This window comes from Babylonia areolata, chromosome 15 (assembly GCF_041734735.1).
Source record: "Babylonia areolata isolate BAREFJ2019XMU chromosome 15, ASM4173473v1, whole genome shotgun sequence".
Taxonomy (NCBI): domain Eukaryota; kingdom Metazoa; phylum Mollusca; class Gastropoda; order Neogastropoda; family Buccinidae; genus Babylonia; species Babylonia areolata.
In genome coordinates, this window is record NC_134890.1 from 28,518,223 (window position 1) to 28,539,005 (window position 20,783).

Below are 20,783 nucleotides of genomic sequence, written 5' to 3' on the forward strand. Positions count from 1 at the left end.
CAGTCTTTGGTTTTCCTGTCTTCGGATCAATGTACCCAGTGTTCTGGTTAATTCTAGTTCTCTATCTCCCTTTCTCTGTACCAGTCTCCATCCTTTTCTCCGTCTCCCCTACGTAGTCCCTGTGTCCCAAATGTCTGTCTCGTTTTGTCAGCCTCCTCCCCGTCTGTACAGGCTTCATATTTCCCTGTGTCTACTCTTGTATCCGTCTCTCCTGTGTCTGAGTCCAGTCTCGTTTTCTTAGATTCTCCATGTCTCCACAGGCTCTGCCTGTGTCTCTTCAGTTCTCTCCCATATCAGTCTCCACGGTATGTGTGTCCATTTCCCTTCTGTATTAGTCTCCACAGTCTGTGTCTTTCATTCTATCTCTCAACCCTCCTTGTCTTTGTTTCCCCCATGTTCTTTACCGTCGGTCTGTCTGTCTCAGTCGTTCAGTGTCTCAGTATTCACGGCAGAATGAAAGAAAAAAAATTGAAAAAAGAGAAAGAAAACAATAGCTGAAGTCACTGTGAATTATGGGCATATAGCAGCCCCTCATCCCCTTCACACCCGCTGTTCAGAAATATTTTTGGATCAGTGTTGCTCACCATTTCAACAAAGGGAGCAAACCAAGATAGAGTCACAAAAGCATTCTTTGAAAGCCTCCCCTGTGTGCACTTCGGATGGACCATACATGCGTTGATTCTCCCTCTCGATCTCTCTCCTTAACACACACACACACACACACACACACGCACAGACACACACACACACACACACACACACACACACACACACACACACACACATACACTGACACACACCGCACACACATCGCACACACACACACACACACACTGACACACCACACACACACACACACACACACACACACACACACTGACACACCACACACACACACATACACACACACACTGACACACCACGCGCGCGCGCACACACACACACACACACACACACAGTGACAGTGGCACACACACACACAGTTCAAGTTTCATGTTTCATGTTTCAAGATTTCAGCAGTTTATTATCCGCTTTCAGATCCATTGGAGTATGGAGAGCAAGTACTAAATAATGATTCCATGCCCAGAATAAACATTTATAAATACACAACAGCGTCACATAGTAGCTGAGAAAATTCAAACATCTTTTAACCACAATAGAGTATCTAGCAAATATCCTCAAGTATTATAAACTTACAACTAAAATGTCTTTTTCTTCTTTGAGGATGTTTCAAAAATCAAAAAAACGATTTCGAAGACATTTTTTCAGGCACATAATTTTTTTCGCAACTTATCACACATGGGACATTCCATTATAAAATGGAACTCATCCCCAACCAGACATATTACAAACCTTACATGACCGTAATTCTCGTGGTATGCCGTTTCGTCTCCCTGTTTCTACTTCCAACTTATCATTACTATTTAGAAATTTGAAGAAGCTGATAACGTAATTATCAGGCATTTGACTTTTATATTTTTCTCTTAATTATCAGGCATTTGACTTTTATATTTTTCTCTTTCAATGTCAAGGCTTTTGAAATTTCGATAGAGCAAAAATTTATGTGGGTTGGGGGTGGGGGTAGGGGGCCGTTGGCTGTCATCTTCAGTGTTAAGGGATTTCTGGATTTCCTCAACATCTTTGCTTTTCGCTCTGGCATGTAGAAAATCCCAAGGTGCAGGTTCTTGCAGTTCTAGAGTTTGACGCAGATCGTTTCATAGTCGGTCACCAGCTCAGCTTGTTCTTTTGCAGTGTTAGGGGTTTGTAGGTCATGATGAAGACGTCTCTGCCAAGCGCTGCGTTGTCATTGCGAAATGTATTGTACTCACCAGGGGAACTTGACTGAACTTCTGTTGACTTCACCACTGCAATGGCGACCGCAGGAAGAACCGACACACACACACTTTCCAGCCCCTTAGTTCTCCTTGTTACAGCCTTCTTTAGTTTTCTCACAGTATTTACTTTCCTGCTTTTCATTTTTTATTATAATATATATATATATATATATATATATATATATAATTTAAAAAAAATGAAAATGACTGTTCTGACCCATGCCCAGTGCAGTTCTGTGTTTGGTGTTGATTTTTTTAAAATCTTATTTTGTTTCATTCTGGTTTGTTTTATCTTATCTCATTTCATTTCATTTGTATTTGTATTTTGTATTTGTATTTCTTTTTTATCACAACAGATTTCTCTGTGTGAAATTCGGGCTGCTCTCCCCAGGGAGAGCGCGTCGATACACTACAGCGCCACCCATTTTTTTGTATTTTTTTTCCCTGCGTGCAGTTTTATTTGTTCTTCCTATTGAAGTGGATTTTTCTACAGAATTTTGCCAGGAACAACCCTTTTGTTGCCGTGGGTTCTTTTACGTGCGCTAAGTGCATGCTGCACACGGGACTTCGGTTTATCGTCTCATCCGAATAACTAGCGTCCAGACCACTACTCAAGGTCTAGTGGAGGGGGAGAAAATATCGGCGGCTGAGGTCAGACAGGGAACAGAAGATAAAGAAAGGGTCTAAATCACCACACGCTGTCATTGCGACATCGTGGACATTGGGCAAGTAGTTCGGGTCTTTCTTTTTTCCCATTCTTCCTTTTCGTTTTTTCGGTTCTTTTTTGTTTGTCTTTTCTTTTTCTTTACGAATGATGAGCAGAATGTTGTAGAAAACATGCGACCATATACGTTTTTTGTTTTTGTTTTCTTCTTGTTAGGGGGGAGGATGAGGATACGTGCATGCGTTCTATGATACCAGAGATGATTAATTTCTTCTATCTGTGTGTCCGTCGTTTTGTCTGTCTGTCTGTGTGTCGCCGAGTCTCTGTCTCTGTCTCACCCAGTCTCTCTTTGTTTCAGTCTTTCTTCTTCTCTGTGCGTGAGTGCGTGCGTGTATGTGTGCTCGCGTGCGTGCGTGCATTATTCGCACATGCACCTCAGTTTTGTATACTCGTAAGCGTACATGCATAATCATGTGTGAACACGTGCTCATTACTGCAGTTCAGCTGCACTGAAAAGGAAGGGAAGCAGGGAGTACTTCTGACCATAGACACTAGAATTAGTGTCTGTGTTCTGACTGAAGACAGAGTAACTTATCTATGCCAGTACTTCTTCCCTGGGAGTAGCTCAATCTGTAGAAATTAACTGACTGACTGAAACCATTTATTGTCAGATTAACTGTTTGTTGTACTGACATTTTCGCAACCATTTTAATAAATATTGACTGAGTAACACAAAGGAATTCTAATTTGAGGGGGAAAAAAAAGGAAAGAAGATATGAATTTAAAAAGAACATATTTAACAAATCAATTTACCAAATTTCATTAATATCATTATCTCAAAAAATGTTGTAACGCACATACATACTCACATACGTGTATCCCCCACCCTCTCCCTACATACATCCATGCATGCACACAAACGCCCATTCAAATTCCCCCACCTCATTCCCCTACCCACTCACTCACACACACACTCACACTCACACTGTCTCTCACTCTTTCTCATTAAATTAACGTTTCGAAATGTAATCAAGACGACATATTACATGTTAGAGTCGAACAGTTCCACTAATTAGAATAATGGGAACTTTGCTCTACAAGTAAATCTGACGCTATCACCCAAAACGAAACACTACTTTGGATTAAATAAAACAGAGAGGAAACTCTGCAGTATATAATATATTATTAAAAAAAAAAAAAATGATCACAGAACTCGCCCGAAAGTTATTCTGTGCTCGTCACAGATCTGCAAGGACAGTCATTGTGCAGTTTCAGTGTTCAGTTTCAGTTTCTCAAGGAGACGTCACTGCGATCGGACAATTCCATATACGCCACACCACATCTGCTAGGCACACAGATCATTGCCCGACAGCAGCATAACCAAAAGGGCTTGTCAGGTTTGAGTGCATGCATATATATATATATTTGTGCATCTATCAGAGTGGATTTCTCCAGCCAAATTTTGCCAGAAGACAACAATTTTGTGTGCAGTGTGTGTATGAGTTGCCATGGGTTCTTTTTCAGTGCGTCAAGTGCGTGCTGCATACGGAACACCGGTTTACGACGTCTCATCGGAATGACTAGACGCTCAGTTTGATCTTCAGTCCAGTCAAACTTGGGAGCCAAGAGTGAGAGCGGAAATCTCACCCAAACCCTCATAGCCCGCTACTGTGTTGGCAGACTGATAAGCGTCTTAACCAGTCCTCCACCTTCTTCTCACAATGATTCTGCAATGATTCGGGTCTGCTTACGGGAGCAGCTGTTTAACTCTCTCCATACGAACGGCGAAAGAGACGACGTTAACAGCGTTTCACCCCAATTACCACCATCAAAATATTGCAAGCGGAAGGCTCTTACACTGAAGAGGTGAATGTATACCACAATTCTGACGACGGAAGCTAAAGGTTGGGTCATTGAGACACCCACTGGACATCCGAGGGGTCCGTGTAGAGGAGAAGAGATGACTGGCCGTACTGAGTGGGTTAAAGTTGCGCTTGACTCCACTAAAATTACTGCCGGGAGTACGCTTCGGTAAAGGGACGGGGAGCAGACCTGTCTTGATTCACTGGTCATCACTCCAACGTCAAATCTAAGTAAAAATCGGAGGTCAGTGTCACTTTCCATGGGGGTGTGGGGGCAACTGAGGGGACTGGGAGAGGGGTGCGATACATTCATCGGGAAGAGAGTGGGAGGTGGGGGTGTCGGGTTGTTTTTGCTCCCATTGAGTAGACCTTAGACATGCACAAAAAATACTCCCAGGAGTACATCCATGGAAGGAGTCATTCTACGACCGTTACGCCCCCATTCTGTTTATGCCTGGGCTTCCTACTGTACGACCCACCTGAGATACATATACATCTATATATATGTCTATGTGCCATCCTCAAGTTCTAGCACTGCTTTGATCGATTGGACAGAAAAAGAAAGAAATGATAACAAAAACATAATGGAAATAAGAAATGAAAAGATAAAAAAAAGAAGAAAATAACAAAAGAAAAGAAAATTTTAAAAAGAGAGAGAGAGAGAAAAAAAAGAAGAATAAAATCCCTTCTGAGGGTGGGTTTTTCACTTGCGACATCCGGGGGGGTTCGGGGTGGGGGACGGGGGGACCCCCACTCAGGAATTGTGCGCCAATCAGATCACGACAATCTCGTTTACTGCGGGATCAGCGGACGCGCGTGCGCGGTCGTCTTGCCGTCTGCTGGGGTCTACAAGGGCTCGAAGAAAATATGATGGAAAGGGAGTTTATGGGCTGACCCGTCGACAGACGCCACGTTGGGATCCATGGACGCGGAGAGGGACGGAGCGATAAAGAGATCAGGGAAAGTGAACTCTCCACCCACTGAGACGACGCTGGAATTTTGAGTGGATACAGCGTTGGGCTTGCCGTGCGGCCCGCTGACAACTGAGGACCTGTGAGGCCTCGTGTGTCGATTCCTGGCAGCAGCATAGTTAATAAAGTTAAGATGATATTTGTTGTTGTTGATTTTTTTTTTTTCAATTTTCCCTGCTCAGTGTCTGAACCTTCTGCGTATGTCACACACACACACACACACACACACACACACACACACACACACACACACACACACACAGAAGATCAAATTCACACGCACGTTATATTCCCAACAGTTTCAGTTTCAGTTTCACTTTCTCAAGGAGGCGTCACTGCGTTCGGACAAATCCATACACGCTACACCACATCTGTTGAGCAGATGCCTGACCAGCAGCATAACCCAACGCGCTTAGTCAGGCCTTGAGTGCATGCTTACATGCTTACATATTTGTGTACCTATGAAAGTGGATTTCATTTTACGTAATTTCGCCAGAGGACAACACTCTCGTTGCCATGGGTTCTTTTTCAGTGCGCCAAGTGCGTGCTGCACACGGGACCTCGGTTTATCGTCTCATCCGAAAGACTAGACGCTCAGTTTGATTTTCCAGTCAAACTTAGGAGAAAGGGCGAGAGCGGGATTCGAACCCACACCCTCACGGACTCTCTGTATTGGCAGCTGAGCGTCGTAACCATTCTGCCACCTTCCTCCCAACAAACATTGTCAGCCTCCTGTGCCAGGTTCAGTTATGGAGAGAACTCGTTGTATGACCGACAAAATGGCGCCGTTGTTAATACCATACAACACGTGTCAGTGAAAGCTCACTCTGGTCGCTGAAACGAGAAGAGTGAAAGAGGGTGGGAGAGAAACAGAGACAGACCGAGAGAATGAGAAAGAGGCAGAGAGATCATAGAGAAAAACAAAGAGAGACATAGAGATATAAACACTGGCAAAGAGAGGTTCAAGATTCAAAAACTTTATTACTCAAGGATAAAGATTTTAGGCATTGCCTAGTCTTCCAACCTGTCCTTGTGACAACAAAAACAGTAACGATAAGACACAAAAATAATAACAATGGTAAATACTACTACCACCACTACTGTGACTACTGACACTACCACTACCACTACTACTACTACTACTACTACTGATAGAGATAGAAACAAGGAGAGACACAGAGAGATAGTGAGAGAAAAAAAGAGAGATGGGGATGAACAGATACAGAGAGGGAGACAACACTTAACACAAAAATTTTATTGGGGAGAAAAAAAAAGAAAAAAAAAGTACAAGGGAAGGTAGATAATCCAGTCTGGCCCGTTTTCCCCCCTTTCAATTTTCTCCCCTGATCTGCACGTGATGGAGCCGAAACTGAGCTCTGTCAGCTGCGCTGTAATTAGCTCCCCTGACAAATGGTGAGTGCTCAGCTGACTTCTGAGTTACGACGAAGAAAATTTGGAAGTGTACGTGCGCATGTGACTGTCTTCGGTCTGTCTGTCTGTCTGTCTGTCTTTCAGTCTGTCTGTTGTCTGTCAGTCTCTTTCTCCCTCTCTCTTTCCACCCCTCTGTCCCCTTTCTCATTCTCGGCTTTCCCCAGTTCTCACTATCTCTCTCTGTCTCTCTCCTGTCTGCCTCTGTCTGTCTGTTTCCACCCCATCCTTTGTCTCATACACAAACACATATTCTTTCTCTTTTTCTTTATCTCTCCCCAGTTATCTCTCTCTGTGTGTCTCTGTCTCTGTCTGTCTGTCTTTCTCACTGTCTCCCTTTCCCTCTGTTTCTGAACTCTCCCTGTTTTTTTATTTTTTGTATTTGTATTCGTATTTCTTTTTATCACGACAGATTTCTCTGTGTGAAATTCGGGCTGCTCTCCACAGGGAGAGCACGTCGCTACACTACAGCGCCACCCATTTTTTTGTATTTTTTCCTGCGTGCGGTTTTATTTGCTTTTCCTATCGAAGTGGATTTTTCTACAGAATTTTGCCAGGAACAATCCTTTTGTTGCCGTGGGTTCTTTTACGTGCGCTAAGTGCATGCTGCACACGGGACCTCGGTTTATCGTCTCATCCGAATGACTAGCGTCCAGACCACCACTCAAGGTCTAGTGGAGGGAGAGAAAATATCGGCGGCTGAGCCGTGATTCGAACCAGCGCGCTCAGATTCTCTCGTTTCCTAGGCGGACGCGTTACCTCTAGGCCATCACTCCACATGTTTCTCAGGCTCCTCATCGATGTCCTTCTCTGTTACATTTCCCAGTTCTCTCTCTCTCTCTCTCTCTCTCTCTCTCTCTCATATATCTGTCTGTTTATCTCTCTGCCCACCCGCCCCCTCTTTCTCTCTCTCACACACACACACACACACACACTCTCTTTGTGTCTCTGTGTCTCTATCTCTGACTCTCTCTCTGTCCCCCTCTGTCTTGCTCGCCCTCCATTTCTCAGTTACTTTCCCTGTGTTTCTCTGTCTGTCTCTCTGTCCCTGTCTGTCTCTCTGTCCCTGTCTATCTGTTTCTCTATCTCCTTTTCTCTCTCCCCCACCCCCCACTTTCTCTCACCCGTCCCATCTCTCTCTCTCTCTTAACTCTTTCTCTCTTCTTCAGTCTTTCCGTTTCGCCGACACACAGAGCAGGCCTCTTGTCTCGTGTCTCAGTCCATTCCCGTCATTACTCAGAGTTCAGCTTCAATCCCAGACCCCCAACACACACACACACAGACACACACAGACACACACACGCGCGCGCGCGCGCGCGCGCTCTCACACATATACACGCGCGCGCACACACACACACCGTGACACCACACACACACACACACACACACACACAGACACACAGACACAGACACATACAGACACACACACACACACGCGCGAGCTCTCTCGCTCTCTCACACATATATACGCGCGCGCGCACACACACACACACACTGTGACACCACACACACACACACACTGACACGCACACTCTCTCTCACACAGACAGACAGACACTGACACACACGCGCGCGCGCGCCCCATTTCCCGCCCCCCCACCCCCCCTCCTCCCCACGCACACTTCACTTCAGTCATATCTGCCATCAGCATTTCACAGGCGTGGCGGGTGCCGTCATTTCAACCCCATCAATTCTCACTCTGTCATATTTTCATTGGCCTCCATAACACCTCCGTTGACGTGTCGGTTGACCCAGCACGTGCGTCTATGATCCGCCCCCCCCACCCCCCAGCACGAAATGAGATTCTGTGATCTGATTGGCTGTAGGCTTCGTGAGTGGGTGGTGTGGCGGATGGATTGGTGGTTCCGTCCCCGATAGCGAAGGGCATCCTCAGCTCTTTTTTGTGGGAGGGGGGTGGGCGGGAGTTGGGAAGGGGGGTATTCCTTTCTGAGGAGCTGTGGTTGTAAGCATGTTTATTTATTTATTAATTTATTTATTCATCTTTCTATTTATCTATTCATTTATCTATTTGTTTATCTGTTTATGTATATACTTACTTATTTATCGTTTTATCGATTTATTTATGTGTTTATCGATTTTGTTTATTGGGGGATATTTCCCTTATTTGCATTGTAATACAACACAACACCATTGCACAAGATGCTGTGTTCTTGTCTCTTTGGGTTTAAAGCAAAAAGTGTGCATGTTTATTTCTTAAGCAGGTGCTGTGTAACGTGCATTGATCAGTCCGTACATTTGTACGCCCCCAAGAAATAGAAAGTGAAGGTTTAAGTCTCAAATTTTTTCACGTGCAACTCGAAATTCCATCTGTCTGTATCTTGTCCGTCTGTTTGTCTGTCTCTCTGTCTGATGGGATTCTCTCTTGAGGGCACATAAGACCGTATGGCTGTGTCTGGAGTGGCACTGTCTTCATCTGTCTGCGGGCAGGGGCGGTTTGGTCTGTGGGGTGTGCTCAGCAGCCGGAGGGTGGTGTCTTTTGCCGGTGGGCTCTGCAGTCATGAAATACTGGCTGGTACACCCATGGGGATACTTCTTTTAAGGCTGTCGCGAGTTGCATCCTGTGGTCTCTTTTGCCTCTGTTCGGGAGCAGTTATGTCCCTTGAATTCTAAATGGAGTGTCATGTGCATGCCTGCACCCATCGTGAACACAACGCAGGCCTCCAAGGGTGGTGCAGGATTGTTCCAAGGGCGGGTGGAGACAGTGCTTCTCTGGGTCCTCCCCAGCACCAACAGGTGTTTCTTTTTCTTCCATGTAGCTTTTCACAGTTTTTCTTTTCTTATTTTTTAATAAAAAAACAAAAAAACAAACAACACAAACAAAACAAACAAAAAACAAGCAGGGAGGTGGCAGAATGGTTAAGACGCTAGTCTGCCATTACAGTGTCCGTGAGTGTCTGGGTTCGAACCTTGGTCTCGTCCCCCCCCCCCCCACACGCACCTCTTCCCCCCCCCACCCCCCCGAAATTTGACAGGAAAATCAAACAGAGCGTCTGGTCATTCGGTTGAGACGACAAATCAAGGTCCCGTGTGCAGGACGCATTTGGCGCACTAAAAAAAGAACCCATGGCAACGAAAGAGTTGATCTCTGGCAAAACAATGTAGAAGAAATCCACTCTGACAGGAACACAAATGTGTATGCATGCACTCAAGGCCTGACAAAGCGCGTCGGGTTACGCTGCTGGTCAGGCTCTTGCCAAGCAGATGTGGTGTAGCGTGTATGGATTTGTCCGAACACAGCGACGCTTCCTTGAGAAACTGAAACTGAAACTGAAACTGCAACTGAACTGGAGGAGCTGAGGGGGTTCAGTTTCGTGGATGGAGCACTTTATGATTCCCGGTCATCGTTCTTTAGAAGTGGCACCAGCAGACATCTGTGCCATGAATCCCCGCTTCATCATCTTCTCCCTTCAACCCACTTTCCACACATCAGCAGACGTCAGACGACCGCGCACTGGCAAACTCCCCCCCACCTGTCCCCCCCTAACCCCCGCCCCTCCCCCGCACCAACTGACATTTCTATCATCAGAATGGGCAAAGACTAGGTGTGTGGTGCGTCACAAGACAAAGCCGTCCTACTGTGTGTGTCTGTGTGTGTGTGTGTGTGTGTGTGTGTGTCAGTGTGTCTGTGTGTGTGTGTGTGTGTGTGTGTGTGTGTGTGTGTGTATGTCTGTGTGTGTGCGTGCATGCGTGCGTGCGTGCGTGTGAGTGGCTTTACGTATGTATTTGTTTAGTTTATGCACAGAAGCGTCCAATATTTAAAGAAAAATATGTCTTCGTACATTAAATCATAATGAATGTGCTTTAATGTTGCGCAGCGACACTAACGGGATGATTTCTTGTGATGCTGTGACAAAATTATAAAACCAAAAGATGGAATAAAAAATAAAAAAAATAAATAAAAAGAAAAGCCGTTCTCCCTTCTGTCTCCATTGAGCTCTGTGTGGATGAATCCAGGTGTGTGCATTTCTTCAACATTATGTTGACCTGGGAGATCGGAGAAATCCCCACCTTTCACAAACCAGAGGCGGCTGGGATTCGAATACAAGACCCTAAGATTAGAAGTCCAGTGGCTACTGCGCCCGTCGATATGCAGTTGATTCATATATTTTCATTGATAAAAAGCGTTCTATAAACAGGGTAAAATATCATAGCTGTTAACGCTTTAAGAAATTAAGCTTCTCAAGCGCTTGTCGTTCAAAACGAATGTTTTTATTGTGTTAGTTTGCATGCTGGATTCTTTACTCCCCCCCCCCCCCCAACCAACTCTTCAGTGTGTTTAGTGTCGTTCTGATTTGATGAATGTTTGGGAAATGATGCCTGAAATCAGGATCCATTCTGTGGAATCTTGAGGGAGTTTGTAACGAATGCACAGCAGACTGGCGACCACTCCTCTTGATTGCTAATATTTGTCCACGTTGTACTCTTTAGGGGTTAGGACGCATCGTTTTATTACGTCCTTACTCTCTTTGTCAATGTCTCTGTCGCTCTCTCTTCCTTCCTCTCTATATCTGTCTCTCTCTTCCTCTCTCTCTCTGTGTCTCTGTCTCTCTCTTCCTCTTCCCCTCTCTCTCTCTGTCTCTCTCTTCCTCTCTCTCTGTGTCTCTGTCTCTCTCTTCCTCTCTGTCTCTCTCTCTGTGTCTCTGTCTCTCTCTTCCTCTCTCTCTCTGTGTCTCTCTCTTCCTCTTCCCCTCTCTCTCTGTGTCTCTCTCTTCCTCTTCCTCTCTCTCTCTGTGTCTCTCTCTTCCTCTTCCCCTCTCTCTGTATCTCTGTCTCTCTCTTCCTCTCTGTCTGTCTCTGTCTTTGTCTCTCTCTCTGTCTCTCTCTCTGTGTCTCTGTCTCTCTCTTCCTTTTCTTCTCTCTCTGTGTCTCTGTCTCTGTGTCTCTTTGTCTCTGTCTCTCTCTTCCTTTCTGTCTCTGTCTGTCTGTCTGTCTGTCTGTCTCTCTTTCTCTCTCTCACACACACACACATCTATATGTGTATACGTTTGTGCTTCTTTTAGAATAACGGCAGATGTGTAAGTCTGCCAGTATGCTGATATCTCCACCTTTGGAAAATAAACATTCATTCATTCATTCATTCATTCATTCTCTCTTTCTCTCTGTCGCTCTGTCTCTGTCTCTCTGTAAATGTCTGTATGTTTGTGTGTCTGTCTGTCCGTCTGTCTCTCTTTGTTATTGTATTCACCTAAGGTCAAATAATGTTATTTCAGAGGAAACGTGAAAATGATAAGAGAAATGGGGATTCAACCCTGACACAAGAGTGAAGTGATAGACAGCTGGTTACCTGATCAGGTTTCACCTTGCATCGAATTGCTTCATAGTATTTGTATTTCTTTTTATCACATCAGATTTCTCTGTGTGAAATTCGGGCTGCTCTCCCCAGGGAGAGCGCGTCGATACACTACAGCGCCACCCATTTTTTTGGTATTTTTTCCTGCGTGTAGTTTTATTTATTTTTCCTATCGAAGTGGATTTTTCTACAGAATTTTGCCAGGAACAACCCTTTTGTTGCCGTGGGTTCTTTTACGTGCGCTAAATGCATGCTGCACACGGGACCTCGGTTTATCGTCTCATCCGAATGACTAGCGTCCAGACCACCACTCAAGGTCTAGTGGAGGGGGAGAAAATATCGGCGGCTGAACCGTGATTCGAACCAGCGCACTCAGATTCTCTCGCTTCCAAGGCGGACGCGTTACCTCTAGGCCATCACTCCACTAGTGTGTGTGTGTGTGTGTGTGTGTGTGTGTGTGTGTGTGTGTGTGTGTGTGTGTGTGTGTGTGTGTGTGTGTGTGTGTGTGTGTGAATCTGATGTCATTTGGTGAAATCTAATCTGTTGTCTTATGTAGAGTATATTTCGCTAAATGCTAAATGCATATAAACCGTTCCGCGAAATCCCGATATATGTATAATATGTTCCCATGACTAAAATGCATCAAACATCAATCAATCAACAAATTAATCAGTCAGTTACTCACTCAATCAATCCACCCATCCATCCATCCATCAATCCATCCATCCTTCAGTTCATTCATTCATTCTGTCTACGTCTCTGTCTCTGTCAATCCTTAGAAACATTATGCGAAGGAGAGGAGAATATCACGACTCTGTGCATCCCTCTGTGTCTGTCTGTCTTTACGTCTGTCTGTGATTTATCAAACACAATAATTACTCTTCTCTACGTTCGTATTCATGAGCGTATGCGTGTGCTTGTGTTCGCGCGCGCGGGTGTGCGTCCCTGTCTGTGTTTGAGTGCGTGTGTGTGAGTGCGTGTTTGTGCCACACACACACACACACACACACACACACACACACACACACACACACACACACACACACATAGAGATCCTGTTGTTTAGCGTTCGTTGATAGTCTGTTTCATTGGTATCTTATTTTGTTGTTTACTGTCCTATTCTATTTTACTGTCTCGTAAATAATGATTTTTATTATGTAAATGGTTTAATGTTTTATGTACCTCATCCCTCTTTTCTTCTCCTCCTTCTGATTTCCTTTTTGAATACCTCGTGGCTCGGTGGAGAAGGAGTGTGCATTTGTTTATCTTGGAATATTTCGTTTCGTTTCTGTCGACACGGATCTTCTGCACGTCGTCGAAACGATAGTTGTTGGGTAAATATTTATTTATTTATTTTTTTACATATAGTTTCAACAACTATTGCATGTGATCTGCGTGAGCCGGGTGGTTAAAGCGTCAGATTTGAGCCTCCTGGGTTCGAATCCTGGTGGCGGCACCCGATGGATTATTGTATTACTCTTCTTGTCAGATTTCAACAGACTTCTCTGTGTGAAATTTCGACAGCTCTCCCCAGGCAGAGCGCGTCGCTACACTGAGAGTGCCAACTTTTGTTGTTGTTGTTTTTTTTGCCTGCAATTATATTTGTTTTCCTATCGAAGTGGATTTTTCTGTATAATTTTGCCAGGGACAACCCTTTTGTTGCCGTGGGTTCTTTTACCTGCGCTAAATGCATGCTACACACAGGACCTCAGTCTATCGTCTCATCCGAATGACTAGCGTCCAGACCACCATTCAAGGCCTAGTGGAAGGGGAGAAAATACTGGCGACTGTGGGATTTGAACCAGTGCGCTTGAATTCTCTCGCTTCCCAGGCGGACACATTACCACTAAGCCAGCACTGCACGCGTGGAGTGATCAGTTCTTACCCGATCTCCCAGGCCAAGACACGAACCCGACCTGCTTCTGCCTAAACCCGCTTCGTGTGTATATGCACACAGATCAGATCAAACAACTACTTTTAAGATCAGATTCAGTGTTCATGTCGACGTCCTGTGGGTTATGGAAACACTGACGAACTTAACCAGTATATGCATCCCCAAAACTGAGTATGGTTGCCTAAATATAGGGGGAAATACAGTCAAACGCATAAAAGCTCTCTTGTGGATACGAGTGAACGTGTTAGTTGTATTCAAAGAAGAAGAAGACGACGACGAAGAAGAAGAACAAGAACAAGAACAAGAAGAAAAGGAGGCAGAAGAAGAAGAACAACAACAACAAGAGCAAGAAAATGTCCATGAATAACGAACATCATCTTTGTCAAATGTCACGATACAAAAACTGCTTTAAAAAAAATGTTCTTATACATTTTTTTTCTCATCATTTCGTCTACGTCTGCTCCGCCCCCCCCCCTCCCATTATTTCCTTAGTTTATGTCTCATAACATAAGCTTTTTATCATGAAAAACAGCAAAGTATGTCTCCACGTCTTCCCCGTTTTTTTAATTTTATATTTTGTAAGTATTATTTTTTATTTTTATACTCCTTTCCCTTCTAAGCTTTCGTTTTAAACTGATGTCATCATTCGTTCCAAACAGTTTGACTGATCAAAACAAACGCTGAAACGGGCTTGCAGAAACAGACTCGATTTCCGAACAACTGGAACTCTCAAGGTGATCCTCTTCCCCCTTGTTTCTTTCTGTCCCTCTGTCAGTCTGTCTCTGTCTGTCTGTCCCCCCTCTCCCTCTCTCACTCCCCCCCTCTCTCCCTCTCCCTTTGTCTGTCTCTCTCTGTCTTTCCATCTTTGACAAATTCTGTCTGTCTGTCTGTCCCCCCTCTCCCTCTCTCCCTCCCCCCTCTCTCCCTCTCCCTTTGTCTCTCTCTGTCTTTCCATCTTTGACAAATTCTGTCTGTCTGTCTGTCCCCCCTCTCCCTCTCTCACTCCCCCCTCTCTCCCTCTCCCTTTGTCTCCCTCTGTCTTTCCATCTTTGACAAATTCTGTCTGTCTGTCTGTGTATCTGTCTCTGCCTATATGTCTGTTATCTGCCTCTGTGTGTGTGTGTGTGTGTGTGTGTGTGTGTGTGTGTGTGTGTGTGTGCGTGTTCATTTACATGTCCATGAGCCCGTGCTTCATAGCGTTATTCGGACACCACAAAACGCGTGTCTGTTCCTCTTACCACCTCACCAGCTTCAATGCGTGGGATGACAAGGGGGTGACGAAAGAGATTTCAATTTGACAAAAGCAATTTCCCATTTTTCATAAGCTTGGCAATAACAGCTTGCCATTCTTTTTTTATTTTTTTATTTTTTTTTTATATATCAGTTTGACAAAAACGGTTTGTCATTTCCCATCAGTTTGACAAAAGCAGTTTGCCATTTTTCATCATCATTCCACAAACGTGTCGCATGCCCGAGACTCCTCTCATAAATCTTCACTCCATCTTTTCTTCTTCTTCTTCTTCATTTAAAAAAAAAAAAAAAATCAGCTTTCCATACCGCTGTTGATGTCAGTCGCCCACGAGCGATTGCGCATGCGCGGCCACTGATACCCGCATTAAATGAGACCGTGTGATTTGATTGGATGTTTTGTGGGCTGACCGAGATATCGCGTAAGTAGTGGAAACAGGGCCCTGGGTCTGTGGGTTGGGCTCACCTTGTACAGGCAGCCAGGACTCCCCTTGGAATGCTAGACGGAAACTGATTTTAGGTGACAAAATGAATGACATCAGCTGGCGGGTAAAACAAATCAGTTGCTGTCAGGAACGAAAGTGTTGAATAAAACGACATGGGTTTGAGCGGCCCTGTCATCCTTGCTGCATTTTGTTAACAACAACGAAAACAGTAAATGGGGGCTTCTTCTTTTGCTCTTCGTCCTTATCTTCCCATACTAGAGCTTTGAAAAGGATAAATTCCAGATAAAGAGAGAAAAAAGATTTCTCGTGATCTATGATTACGCACAGGAATACTAATTGCTTCTAACAACAACAACAACAAAAAAAAAAAAAATCCTGTGATCCGCGTGCGTTTTCAACCATGTGGACAACAGCAGCAACAACACCAGGAAGAAGAAGAAGAACAACAACAGGGAGCAGCTGCAACATTAACAACAACAGCAACAACAACAACAGCAGCAACAACAGTATCAAAACAACAATAAATATAGCAGCGTCAGAGGCAGCAGCAGCAACCGTAGTAGCAACAGCAGCAACATGTAAACAACAATGTTGCTGCAAGATTTGAAGTAAATCTAAGCACCAGAACCAGACTTATGGGACCAACCACCAAACACATTCTTCTGTAGTTGTGTTCGATTTTTTAAATTATGTTTGGTTGGTTGGGTAAGTCGTTTGTGTCCAGAGGAATTTCTTTTTCTCCTATTTATTACTTCTATGTCATCGATAAATCATTGAGGCTTTGGAAAGAAAAAGTGCATATCGCAGTGATCAGTATTTAGATTTATCATTTGATTCTAATTACGTTCAAATTCAATATACACGAAATATATATTCAAACTAACCTGGTAACCTCACTACACTTTGTTTCCGATTGGCCCATGACCTTGGGGTCTTTTCCGGCCATTTGGAATTTGAAGACACTTCAGTTGCCCCATTACCTTGACCATGGGGACAGATTAAAATAGGTCAGCCTTCACAACCTTATTGGACGGATCATCGGCCTTTCAGATCACAACTCAGCACCCACGAGCGGTGTGTGTGTGTGTGTGTGTGTGTGTGCGTGCGTGCGTGCGTGCGTGTGTGATTACATGCTCGAGCGCCATCGTTTAGTATCTGTCTCTCGTAATTTTAATTTGCCTCTCCCTGTCTGTCCGTCTGTCTGGGTGGTGTAGTGATATTTCGCGAAGAGTTTGAAACCAGCAAAACCCCCCCAAAAAAACCCCCAAAACTGGATGATAAAGCATTTCGAACTTGCACAGGGTTTGAGTTCTTAAAAAAAAAATCCATTTGCCTTGGCTGCCATGAGACAAGAAGAGTGAGAAAGAGAGGGAAAGAGAGAGAGAGAAGAGGGAGGGGAAGGGGGGGGGGGGGGGGGGGGGGGGGGGGAGGGGGGGGGGGCGAAAGGAAATAGAGAGAGAGATAGAGAGAGGAAAAGGTAAAAAGAGTAGAGAAAGAGAGGTGGAGAGGGATGTGAATGTGTGTGTGTGTGTGTCTGTGTGTCTGTGTGTGTCTGTGTGTCTGTATGTCTCTATGTGTCTGTGTCTGTGTGAATGTGTATATGTCTGTATGTCCGTGTGTCTGTGTATGTACGTCTCTATGTGTGAAACAGGATTAGAAAGAAAGAGCGAGACACAGTTGAGAGAGAGACAGAGACAGAGACAGACAGACAAACACACAAACAGACAGAGAGAGAGAGAGGGAGATAGAGACAGAGTGAAGAGAGAGAGACAGAGACAGACATACACAGACACAGACATAGAGAGATAGAGTGAAGAGAGAGAGAGACAGAGACAGAGACAGACAGAGAAAGAGAGAGAAAGAGAGAGAGAGAGAGAGGGTGAGGGAGAGAAAGAGAGAGGGAGAGAAAGACAGAGATAGAGACAAAGAGAGAGTGAGGGGGGAGAGAGAGAAAGAGAGAGAGAGAAGGAGAAAGAGAGAGAAAGAGAGAGAGAGAGGAAGAGAAAGACAGAGAGAGAGAGACTCTACCCCCCCTCACAGGGGGCACAGAAGGCCATCAAGTGATTTGTCAGGCACACATTCCTGATCCCGCCGCTGATGGAAGCCACAAATCAGACGCAGAAGCTCTGCAGTTATTAGCTCCCCTGACATATCGCTAGGTGGCGCGCTGAGCCGACTTTGAGTGTTATGGAGAAATGATCAGATGGGATGTGCACCCCTGCCCTTCCTTGCTCCTCCCTGTCTCTGTCTCTCTCTCTGTCTCCGCCTCTCTCTCTCTGTGTCTCCGCCTCTCTCTTTGTCTCTCTGTCTCCGCCTATTTCTCTTTGTCTCTGTCTCTCGCTCTGTCTCATTCATTGTCTTTGTCTGTCTCCGCTTCTCTCTTTGTCTCTGTCTATCTCTGTCCCCGCCTCTCTCTTTGTCTCTGTCTCTCTCTCTGTCTCCGCCTATCTCTCTTTGTCTCTGTCTTTGTCTCTCTCTGTCTACACCTCTCTTTGTCTCTGTCTACACCTATCTCTCTTTGTCTCTGTCTCTCCCTGTCTCTACCTATTTCTCTCTCTGTGTCTCTACCCATCTCTTTGTCTCCCCCTCTCTCTGTGTCTCTGTCTCCCCCCCTCTCTCTGTTTCCACCTATCTCTCTTTGTCTCTCTCTCTCTCTGTCTCCACTTCTCTCTTTGTCTCTGTCTCTCTCTCTGTTTTCACCTATCTCTCTTTGTCTCTGTCTCTCCTGGCTCCCCCCTCCCCACCTCACTTTCCCTGTCTTAATCGGGTTGGTGGCCTCGGTTTACACAAATATGATCTCCACCAGCTGACGATTGAGATTGTGCGTATGTACACCTGCAGATGATCACAGATCATGAAGTGTGGAGGAGGGGTATGAATAGCATAAAATACGTATATTCTCCACTTCGGTCGGAGAAGGTGAACACAGCAGAAGAGGGGATTGGGCCTCGCCCTCCTAAGCCACTCCCTAAAATTTGACACGGTGGATGCTGGGCGCAATAGCCGAATGGTTAAAGCGTTGGACTTTCAATCTGAGGGTCCGGGGTTCGAATCTCGGTAACGGCGCCTGGTGGGTGAAGGGTGGAGATTTATCCCATCTCCCACGTCAACGTAATTATGTGCAGACTTGCTTGTGCCTGAACCCCTTTCGTGTGTGTATATGCAAGCAGAAGATCAAATACGCAGATCAAAGATCCTGTAATCCATGTCAGCGTTCGGTAGGTTATGGAAACAAGAACATACCCAGCATGCACAACCCAGAAAACGGAGTATGGCTGCCTACATAGCGGGCTAAAAACGGTCATACACGTAAAAGCCCACTCATGAACGTGGGAGTTGCAGCCCACGAACGAACGAAGGAAGAAGAAGAAGAGGAAGACAACGGTGGATGTGAATTCTCCGCCCCAATGGTCGGAACAGGCTATTCGACCTTCAACTTTTAACCTCTCACACAGGGAAGGGAGAGAAGGGATGATGAATGTTTTTCGCGGGGTGCTATGAACATACTGCTGACATTTTGCTTTTGTCATCAGTCTATTTGACCCTCTCTCTCTGTCTCTCTCTCTCTGTGTCTTTGTCTCTGTCTTTCTCTCTCTCTCTCTCTCTCTGCTCTGCTCTATTCTATGTTTTTCTCTGTTTCTGTCTTGATCTCCAAGTCTCTATCTCCCTGTCTCTATCACTCTCTCACTCTGTGTGTCTCTGCTGTGTTTCTGTCTCTCTCTGTGTCTCTGTCTCTCTGTGTCTTTCTGTCTCTCTCTCTCTCTAGTGTCTGTCTCTCTGTGTCTCTGTGTCTGTGTCTCTCTCTCTGCCTCTGTCTCTGTGTGTGTCTCTTACCTTCTCTTCTTTGTCAAAGCATCGGTTTCTTTCACACTGACTCCCTCTTCTACGTATCTTTTGCAGAGAGTGTGTTTGTTTATCAGCACCGTGCCCTAATCAAGCGACACTACCGAGAAATTCACCCCACCTACTTATCATTGACAGATACATCTTTCAGATATGTCAAAGTGAGTAAATGAGAAAGGAGTGGGGGGGAGTGGGGGTGGGGTGGGGGGCGTGGAGGAGAAGAGAGAGTGACAGACAGATAGACAGAGAAGGGAGAGGGGTGTGGGGGTGAGAGAGAGAGAGACGGAGAGTGAGAGACAGAGAGAGAGAGAGAGACAGACAGAGGGAGAGAGAGACAGAGAGAGAAAGAGGTAGAGAGAGAGAGAGAGAGAGACAGACAGATAAACAGGGAGAGAGAGAGAGAGAGAGAGAGAGAGAGAGAGAGAGAGAGAGAGAGAGAGAGAGAGAGAGAGAGAGAGAGGAATAAAACACAGACTGAGACTGACAGAAAATTTCGAAACAGAGAAATAAAAATAGACAGCCAACTACAGTGACAAGAAGTATACCCACCACGCAGAATCAGACCTATTTTTAATCTGCAGCGGAAAAAAAAAGAAAAAAAAGAAAGAAAGAAAGAAAAAGAAAAGAAAAAAAAAGAAAGAAAGAAAAAGAAAAAAAAGGAGGCCAGTAGTGCGCCAAACATCTCATCACTTCTCCATAACACTCACATCGGCACAGCGCCCCCCACCCGATCAGTCAGGGGAGCTAATAACTGCACAACTTCCCCTGTCTGACCCATCGGAGCATCACATCCGTTGCAGTCGGGTCTGCCGTTCTTGTGATATCGCAGTGATGGACAGCTGCTCCATTTCTCCGCGTGTCCCATCTGCCCCCGTATACTTCATTGTCCCTCTCTCCACCCCCACACCCCCTGTCTGTCTCTGTCTGTGTCTCTCTCTTCTCTGTACCCCCTCTCTTTCTGTGCCTGTCCCTGTCTGTCTGTCTGTCTGTCTGTCTCTCTCAAAATAAAATTTATTCAGTTCAGTTCAGTCCTCTCTCTCTCTGTCTCTCTCTCTCTCCGTCTCTCCGTCTCTCTGTCTCCCTCTCTGTCTCTCTCTCTCTCTCCCTCTCTCTCTCTCTCCGTCTGTCTCTCTCTCCGTCTCTCTCTCTCTCTCTCCGTCTCTCTTCCTCTCTCTCCGTCTCTCTCTCTCCGTCTATGTCTCTGTCTCTCTCTTCCTCTCTCTCCGTATCTCTCTCTCTCTCCGTCTCTCTGTCTCTCTCTCTCCGTCTGTCTGTCTCTCT